The sequence below is a fragment of the Zingiber officinale genome, chromosome 5B, assembly GCF_018446385.1.
Source record: "Zingiber officinale cultivar Zhangliang chromosome 5B, Zo_v1.1, whole genome shotgun sequence".
Taxonomy (NCBI): domain Eukaryota; kingdom Viridiplantae; phylum Streptophyta; class Magnoliopsida; order Zingiberales; family Zingiberaceae; genus Zingiber; species Zingiber officinale.
In genome coordinates this window covers 81,310,643-81,320,782 of record NC_055995.1, presented here as the reverse complement: position 1 = coordinate 81,320,782, position 10,140 = coordinate 81,310,643, and positions in this window count along the sequence as shown.

The window sequence follows — 10,140 nt, the reverse complement described above, 5'->3', positions numbered from 1 at the left end:
TAGCCGAAATGACGATTCGACTGTCGATGAGCGTGTTAGAATTTATTTTGATAAAGACATTCTAAATTATATAAATCATAAAAAAATATTAAAAAAAAATAAAAAGGGGCTCCATCCGAATATTTTATCTCAAAATATTCATTATTTAATATTATTATAACAATGAGTAATTACTATAATATTTTTAATTTTCATTATTATTATAATTATTATGACTAATTATTATCGTGTAAAAATTATTCTATAATTATTAAAATATACAAAATCTACTAAATAATTAGTACAATAATTTTAAATAATTTTAGCTAAATTAATAAAAAAAAATTGATATAATAGTGATCATAATAATTTAAAATTTTAGAGTTTAAAATTTTAAAATTCAGGGATATTTAGTTTGGAGGAATCAGGATGGAGAATGACAATAACAATTATTGATTGTCATTATTAATGTTTAGATTATAAGAATGAAAATATAAATAAGGGAATGAATCTTATAATTGGGCAATGTCTTACTCTTTTTTAACAATTAAAATATTCCCTTATTTTAAAAATATCCTTGACCTAATACTAATTTCCCCCCCTTAATACCAAATATTCTCGTGCCCCCCCCCCTTCATCCGCATCCCTCTGTGTCGTAGCCCCATCTCCTTTGTCAGCCGACAAAGTGGAAGTTGGTTGGAGTAGCTTCGGCGAAGAAAATCCGGAGTCTGAGTCAAGTACACCATGTTACTGCCTTCGACAGCAACAACCATCACCTGTAAGTTATGTTATGGTCGAAATGTGCTAGAAGAGGGGGGGAGGTGAATAGCTTGTCGCGCTTGATTGCTTACTTCGTTGTTGTTGATGGGCAGCGGAATAAGACTACGAAGCACTCTACAATGCTAACACGAGGATTTACTTGGTATTCACCTCAAGAAGAGGTGACTAATCCAAGGATTCACACACGCGAGCACTCTCAACTAAGAAAATACTCCTTATCGGTAACTACCGGAGGTGGAGAAACCTCGTACAATACTCACACATACAACACTCAACATAAGAAGAGAAATACAAAGAGTACAAGTGTAAAACCCTCTCTTCTTGCTTACTTATTGCTTGTTGCTGCCTCTTGAACTTTGGAAATGCACCAGCACTTGCCCCCAAGAACCTTCAAGAACTGGCAGTGAGAGCTCGGAAAGAATCACTGAGAGTGGAGTCGAAGAACAGCGGAGGAAGACGCTCGACAACGATTATAACTGTTGGTGCGGTTAGCACTAACGATTTAACCCAGGTTTTGATGAATGACAAATAGGTTAAGTTAGTTGTGTTGTTGTCTGACACTTTGATCGAGTGTGCAGGAGAAGTCCAGACAGGTCGACGGGCTGACCGGATGTCTGGCAAGAAGTCCAGCTAGGTCGACGGGCTGACCGGATAGCTGGCAAGAAGTCCAAGCGGGTCGACGGGCTGACCGGACGCTTGGCGAGAAGTCCAACTAGGTCGACGGGCTGACCGGATAGCTGACGAGAAGTCCAAGCGGGTCGACGGGCTGACCGGACGCTTGGCGAGAAGTCCAGACGGGTCGACGGGCTGACCGGACGTCTGGCAGGTAAGTGAGGTAAGTCACTGGAGGGGAGTGACTGTGAGGACGCGTTCCCGGGAAGGGGACATTAGGCGTCGATCCGGCTTAGGTCCATTTCGGATGTCTAAGTCGAGATCGTGACTAGATTCCGGTCTCGGAAAGACGGAATCTAAGTCATACTCTTTTTTATCCATCTGTTGAACTTTAACTGTGCTAACAACTGTTTTACAGGGATACATATTTGCCTCGGACTAACTTTGTTTTGCGGAAAAGGAGTTTTCGAACAGGTGGTCCGGAGGTCCGGGCGCCGAGGTCCGGCGCCGGGGATCCGGCGCCCAAGGCGAATTCTATCCACCGAGTCGTCGCCACGTGGAGCATCATGGTTTGTGCAACTCGTCACATTCCAGTGCGCCGGAAGGATCCAGCGCTGAACAAGATATAAAAGAAGCCCCGCATGGAGCTTGAACAATCAATTTTGATCGAGAACTCTTCTCTGGGTCTTGCGCCGACGTTCAAGTGCGACGTCAACAACGCTCCGACAAAAGTGCTCCTCCGGTTTTTATTTAATTTTCTTTGTCGGTATTGCTTTATTGTCACTAGCATTTCCTGTACTTATTCTGTAATCATATTTCGACTTGTTAGTGATTGCCCAACGAAAGTGGTCAAGGACCACGGGCCTTCGAGTAGGAGTCGTCACAGGCTCCGAACGAAGTAAAAACATCTGTGTCTATTTTATTTTTCCGCTGCGTTTATACTCGTCTTTTTCGAATCGATATTCACCCCCCCTCTATCGAATCTAACGGTCCTACAAGTGGTATCAGAGCAGGTACCGCTCTAATTTGGTGCAACCACCAATCAGACAGGGGGTGAATTTTCTTTTGTTTTTTTTTAATTTTAAAACTAGTGTTTCGTTAACTTAATCAATTTATATTATTGCAACACGAATCTAGATTTATTTTTCCTATTTTTTCCCGCACTACTAATCCAAGACCAAGTCTTGGGATATATTTTTTGGTTATTTACCTGTGCACAGAATGTCCCAACAAGAAGGATTCAGCACAGTACGACCTCCACTCTTCAACGGGGACGACTTTCCATACTGGAAGAAGCGCATGGAGGTCTACCTCATGTTAGGACCTTTGTGTTCGGCTAGAGGGGGGGTGAATAGTCTTTCTTTCGCTTTTGACCTACAACTTGTTAGTGGAAGATAAAGGAAACAAATGAACAAGTATGAAAACAAAAATTCAATGCTAACTCTCTTTGTTTACTTGGTCTCCACCTCCTTGAGGTGACTAATCCAAGGCGCACACACCCACACAATGAAGTTCCACTATAAACTTCTCCTTCTCGAATGACAATCGAAGGTGGAGAAACCCTTACACAATCTCCTCTTCCTTTTACAAAGTGAAAGTTAGGATCAGAAGGAAGAGTATGAGTATCTGTAGGCTTGAGGATTACTTGATGAGCACTTTTTCGGTTTTAGAACAGTTGGTTATCTCCAAGCTCTAAGAATTGCTTTTATAGTTTTCCCGACATCAGTCGACTGGTATACCTATCAGTCAACTGATGGGCTTTAACGGCACTAAAGATTTGACGAGATTTTGAGCCGCCACTTCATAACGGTCATCTACCAGTCGACTGGTACTTGCCTACAATTACCCTGGCGACATTCTGTCCATTCTGTGCCTTGGTACCAGTCGACTGGTACCTTATACTTCTGAAATTTACAGCAGTTTGTACCGTCTCAGTTTTACATTATTTTATACACTTGAATTTACTTCCTTAGCTTAGACTTCAAGCCTCCAAGCACCTTCCCTCAGCCTTACGCCCCTAGGATGCTTCTGTCTCCACGACTCCTCATCCTTGCGCTTGCCTTCAAGGGCTACCTTTGGCTCCGTCATGCTAAGTCTCCTTTTTGCCAATAGACCACACCTCCGGATCTTTCCTTGCCAAAACTTCATACTTGGTCTTTTCTTTGTATCTGCTCACTCAATACTTATGTTAGATCACAATTAATGCCTAGCTTAAACTATTTTAACCAAACATCAACAATGAGTAATGTCTTGAGCAAGATTGCTCCAACAATCTCCCCCTTTTTGATGTTTGGCAAAATGTGTTTAAGTTAGGTCTTTAAATGTACAACATCTAGAAAGTATGATGATATTCACGAAGCATAAGCATACAAAATATCTTCATATAACATGAATCATGAATGAAGCATAAGCATACAAAATATCTAACTTAAGATATCCACATCTCCCCCTTTTTGCCACACACAAAAAAAGTTACAACTCCCCCTTAATCCATGATATCGTCTAAGAGCAAGTGATAGGAAGAAACAAATGACAGATAATAAAAGAAGACATATGCGAATATAAAGGAGCTTACAAACCAGCAAGAAAGAGAAAAAGAAGCAGCAGTGAAAGAAAATAAGCACTAGTCACATAATGTCATAACACCAGGCGTACATCATAGTCAGGAAGCTAAATGTTCGAGATGAACAGAATATAGCACTGTCGAAGCCAAAACACATCTCGACACCAATACACAAAGAAAACCAGAATCATAGTCCTAGTGATCATCACTGGGAGGAGGTGGAGGAGCCTGGTATGTCAGATCCCAACGCTGCAGCATCGCATACATATCCGCCTGACGCTGCTGAGAAGCAGTCCAATCCTGCCGGAACCCCCGAAACTCCTGAAACCCCTGGCGTACTGTCTCCTCCAGCTGAGTCAATCGAGCCTCGACAGTCACAGGGACTGGATGCGGTGCCAATGCAGGAGGAGGTACGTCAGCCTCCTCAGCGTCAGAATCATCCGCCTCCTGAGCACGCCATACCATCTCCCCCTGGCGTCTCTCAATACCTGCAAGAGACATCTGGCGGGCCCCAATCTGATCATAGTCCTTAGATAATTGATGCAGTTGACCCCTCATGACATCGAGACCCCGAGAAGCAAAGAAAGACGTCAGGATGTGACAGTAAGACATGTACAACTTCTCATTAGAAGGACTAGAGAAGTGCACGATGGACTCAAAGACGTGAAGAGCGATGTTGATGTCGAGCCGGTGCTCCAAAGCATACATCATGACCAGATGGGGCAGCCGAATCTTGGCTTGCCCCCGAGTGACTATAGGTAAGATACACCCAATAACAACCTTATAAAGGATGTTGCTGCGGGCAGACATACGGGTAGCATTGAAGATGCGCCGCAGAGGAGCTCGGGGGGCATTGAAGTAATACTGATGTATCACTTCAATGGACAAATGAGAGAGTGAATCGATGAATGGCTCAACAACTGTAGGAAAACACGTAAAGGAGCTCTCAGAAGCCCGACACTCTAGAAAAGACTGGAGAATGCTGGGAGTGAACTCAATATCGACACAACCTACACGAGATACCCATGTATGACCTCCACTACCTCTAGGATGCAAATTGGTGTAGAATTCCTTACATAAATCCAGATTGACTAAATGCGTGCAATGCACTAACTTATCTAAACCAAAATACTGAATGATCTCCATGACATCTGGTACAATTGTAGTAAAATAGGTCTGATTCAGATACCAATAGGGTATTATAGCGAAATCAGTAGTCGCAAATCATTGTCGTGCGGCTTCGGATCGGAATCGATCCCCCGAGGGAACGGGAGCAGACTGCCGGGAGGTTCCCTCACCAGCCCTGCGTTTTTGCCTAACCCTAAATGTGGTAATGCAATGCATATGATCCAAAAGTAACCCCAAAACAGGGAGAAGAGCACAGAATCACAGCAAAAACAGCAAGGTATTAGGGTTAAATCACACTTGATCTTGAGAAAAGATGAGGGAGAAGGATTACCTTCGTTCCATAGCCACGAAATCAAGGAAGAACCGAGGAAGAAGGAGGTGTGGTGAGGACACGAGCCGACTGGCGTTGAGAGGCCGCAGGAGAAACAAACTGAGCAATGAGGGAAGATGAGGACAGATCGAGAAAGAGAAGGAGGTTTAGGCGGCCGGAGAGGACAAGAAACGGCGACGAGCCGCGCTGGAATCCAGGCGGCAGATGAAACTAGGGTTTCCATCGCCACTGCACGCGGAAGGATATAAAAACGCGAGTACCAGTCAACTGATGCTTTCATCAGTCGACTGGTGCCTAAAACAGAAACCCACAGAATCATTCTGTTCGCAAAAGTCACTGTTACCAGTCGACTGGTACCTGAACCAGTCGACTGATACCAATTCTGGCCTTATTCTGCCCGAATTTCAGAAACCTATAGATAATTATACCAACCTCCAAAAATTCTCAAATTTGGTGGAGAAGTATATTTTAACCTTGTCTATTCGGGAAAAATATGTATAAAAATATGTCTATCATAGATCCTAAGATTGACACATGCTTTAACACTAGTTAGATTATGTAGTATATCGTTGAGTGAAAGTCCCAATTTGAACTTCCCTATAGGTGCTGTACCTATATTAGAACAAGGCTTCTTTCTTACACCTCTTTATATGGTATTTTCCATATCATCTTAAATTTCATACAATAGGTTGTGATACTTGTATTTGAAAGAAATATCCAATCATGTTCAAAGAGCTATGTACACATTAATTGTGCACAAGCCTTCCCAATGATTGGTCCACTTAAGGATTAATGTGACTAGATGTCATATTGGCCCAAAGTCATGTATCATGACAAACATGTTGAACCAAAGACATCATCCTAAACATCTCACATGGTATCTAATTGAAGAAATACACAAGCAAGGCTCCTTAGGGCTATGTGAGAAGAAAAAAAACCTAATGTGATGTAAAAACATGCGATGCTATACTCACTATTCTACAAGACACATACCAAGTTCCCTCCTAATAGAGGTGAACTCTACTTCGGGCAAAGGCTTGGTAAAAATATCGGCAAGATTAGATTGAGATTCAACATAAAGTAGTTCAATGTCTCCTCTTGCCACATGATCTCTAATAAAATGATGCTTCACCTCAATGTGTTTTGTCCTAGAGTGGTGCACCGGATTTTTGGTTAAGTTGATGGTGCTAATATTATCACACAACACCTTAACTTTGGAATAGTGACACTCATAATCTTCTAAAGTATGCATCATCCAAAGCAATTGAGCTATACAACTACCCATGGCCACATACTCGGCTTCGGTTGTGGATAAGGCCACACAAGGTTGTTTTCTACTACTCTAACTTACAAGGGAAGGTCCAAGAAATTGACAACCACCGCTAGTACTTTTTCTATCTAATTTGCAAACCGCATAATCGGAATCGGTATACCCAATCAACTCAAAATTCCTAGTCCGAGGATACCAAAGACCTACATTAAGGGTACTCTTGATGTATCTCAAAATTCTCTTTACCGCTACTAAGTGTGATTCTTTGGCACATGATTGGTATCTTGCACACATTCCTACGGCAAATATTATGTCCGGTCTACTAGCGGTTAGGTATAGCAAACTACCAATCATGCTCCTATATAGTTTTGGATCAACTAATTTCCCTTCTTGATCACTAACTATCTTGGTATTAGTCCCCATAGGAGTAGATGCTCCTTTAGCATTTTCCAACCCAAATTTCTTAATAAGTTCTTTAGCAAATTTGGTTTGGTAAACATGGGTTCCTTCGCTAGTTTGCTTGACTTGTAATCCCAAAAAGAAACTCAATTCTCCAACAAGACTCATTTCAAACTCACTTTCCATGTGTTTGATAAAGTCATGAAGAAGTTCATTATTTGTTGAGCCAAAAATGATGTCATCAATATAGACTTGTGCAACAAAAATTTCCCCATCCTTAGACTTTAGAAATAATGTTGGGTCAATTGTTCCTCTTCTAAAGTCCTTGGAGATTAGGAAGGATGAAAGTCTCTCATACCAAGCCCGAGGTGCTTGTTTTAACCCATATAATGCTTTCTTAAGCTTATAAACATGGTTTGGGCAATCTATATTTTCGAATCCGGGTGGTTGCTCTACATAAACCTCTTCCTTAATGAAACCATTTAAGAAAGCCGATTTTACATCCATTTGGTGGAGTTTAAAACCCATGTAAGCGGCATATCCTAATAATATTCGGATGGACTCTAACCTAGCTACCGGAGCATAGGTTTCATCATAATCAAGTCCTTCCACTTGATTGAAACCTCTAGCTACCAACCTAGCCTTATTTCTAGTGACTCTCCCTTGATCATCCAACTTATTTCTAAAAACCCATTTTGTTGTGACGATTGTACTCCCATTAGGTCTTGGAACCAACTCCCATACATCACTCCTTTCAAATTGGTTCAACTCTTCTTGCATTGCTAAAATCCAATCCGTATCAAGTAAAGCATCATTAATTGTTTTTGGTTCAAGTTGTGATATTAGAGCAATTTGACTAGTATGATCCCTAAAGTAGGATCTAGTCCTTACCCCTTGTGCCACATCTCCAACTACTTGATTAATAGGATGATCTTGATGGTGCCTTAAGGTCCTTGGGGTAATGGAATCATCATTTTTAGAAGTATCATTGTTTACATTGTTTCTTTCATCATCCGAACCATCTCTTTCTCCCCCTAGATCAATACCCCCTAATTGTAGATTTTGCATTTCTTGAGTGATGTTTTGATTATTTTCAATTATATCCTTGTCAATAGAGGATTTTCTAGGATAAGTCCTAGTAGACTCATCAAACTCAACATTAGACGATTCCTCAACCATTTGAGTCTTTTGTTGTATACTCTATATCCTCTACTAGTGGATGAGTATCCAACTAAAATTCCCTCATTAGACTTGGGCTCAAATTTTCCTAAGTCATCTTTGGTATTGAGAATATAAACCTTACAACCAAAGACCCTAAAATAGTGAATTGTAGGAATTGTGCCATTCCATAACTCAAATGGTGTTTTCCCTAAAAACTTATGAATCAAAACACGATTTTGGATATAACATGCGGTATTAACCGCTTCGGCCCACAAATAGCTAGGTAGGGAGTATGCATTGAGCATGGTCCTAGCCGCTTCTTGTAAGACCCTATTTTTCCTCTCCACTACACCATTTTGTTGAGGTGTTCTTGGGCAAGAAAATTCATGTTTATAACCGTTATCCAAACAAAATTTAGAAAAGTTCAAATTCTCGAACTCTCCACCATGATCACTCCTAATTCTATCAATTTTGATGTTCTTTTCATTTTCTACCCTCTTGGTAAACCCTATGATAGTTTCTAAAGTTTCCCCTTTGTGTTTTAAGAAATGAACCCAAGTATATCTAGAGTAGTCATCTACTATTACCAAACAATATTTGTTACCCGTTAAAGAGGGTGTTCTATGACAATCGAAAAGATCCAAATGCAATAATTCTAATGGTAATGAAGTGCTAGTTAAGGTTTTACCTTTATGTGATGACCTTGATTGCTTACCCTCTTGGCATGCATCACATAATTTATCCTTGATGTACTTGATTTTTGGTAGCCCCTTAACTAGCTCCATCTTGGCTACCTTGGCTATGTTCTTCATGTTGATGTGTCCAAGTCTTCTATGTCATAGCCATCCTTCTTCTTCTTTTGACATCAAACACTTAATAGAGGGGTTAGAAGCATATGAAAGATCAACATAATAGAGATTTACCTTTCTAAATCCTTCTAGCATCACATTCTCAAGATTCTTGTGTTTAACTATACACTTATTTGGGTGAAACTCTACATTATATCCGGCATCACATAGTTGGCTAACACTAAGCAAATTAAATCCCATATTTTTAACCAACAAGACTTTATGAATGATAATTGTGGGTGATACCTCAATTGTACCTTTACCTATAATCTTGAGCTTCCCACTATTCCCAAATGATGCCGTTCCTTTCTTTATATAGTTTATTGTGGAGAACTTGCTCACATCACCGGTCATATGTCTTGAGCAACCGCTATCCATAATCCACATACTTGCATCCTTTTTCTCTTCTACCTAGACAACATAAAATACACAATTCTTTGGTACCCATGCACTTGATTCGGAAATATCATTCAAATATTTCTTAGGCACCCAAGCTTGTCTTGCCTTTCCTTTAGCATTCTTCTTAACATTGTTTCTATCACTTCTAGTGCCATTAATTAGAGACATGTATGCAACTTCCTTTTCTTTAGGTCTATATCCTATACCGGCTTTGTTGTAAACGACTCTTTGGTCTCTAATGATCATATCTAAGTATTTGGATCCATTTGTAAACTTCACTAGACATGCTCTTAACTCAATCACATCATTCTTCAATTTTTTGTTTTCTTCCTTGAGCATGCTTGACTCACTAGATGAACATGCATCAATTTTAATAAGCTTAAGCTTTCCCTTCAAGGTTTTTACCTTAGATTGTGATTTAACAAAAGCATTTTTGAGATGAGCAATAGTTTTGTAAAGAAATTCTACTTTGGGAGATTCTTTTACCTCATCATCATCACTTGATGATGATTCATCACTTGATTCCTCTTCATTTGATGACTCCTCTTCACTTGACACCTCCTCTTGACTTGATTCATCTTTGCCCTCTTCAAAAGCCATAAAGGCCATATGTCGAGTAACATGGCATAGCTCATCTTCATCCGATGAGTCAATGCTTGGTGTATCCCAT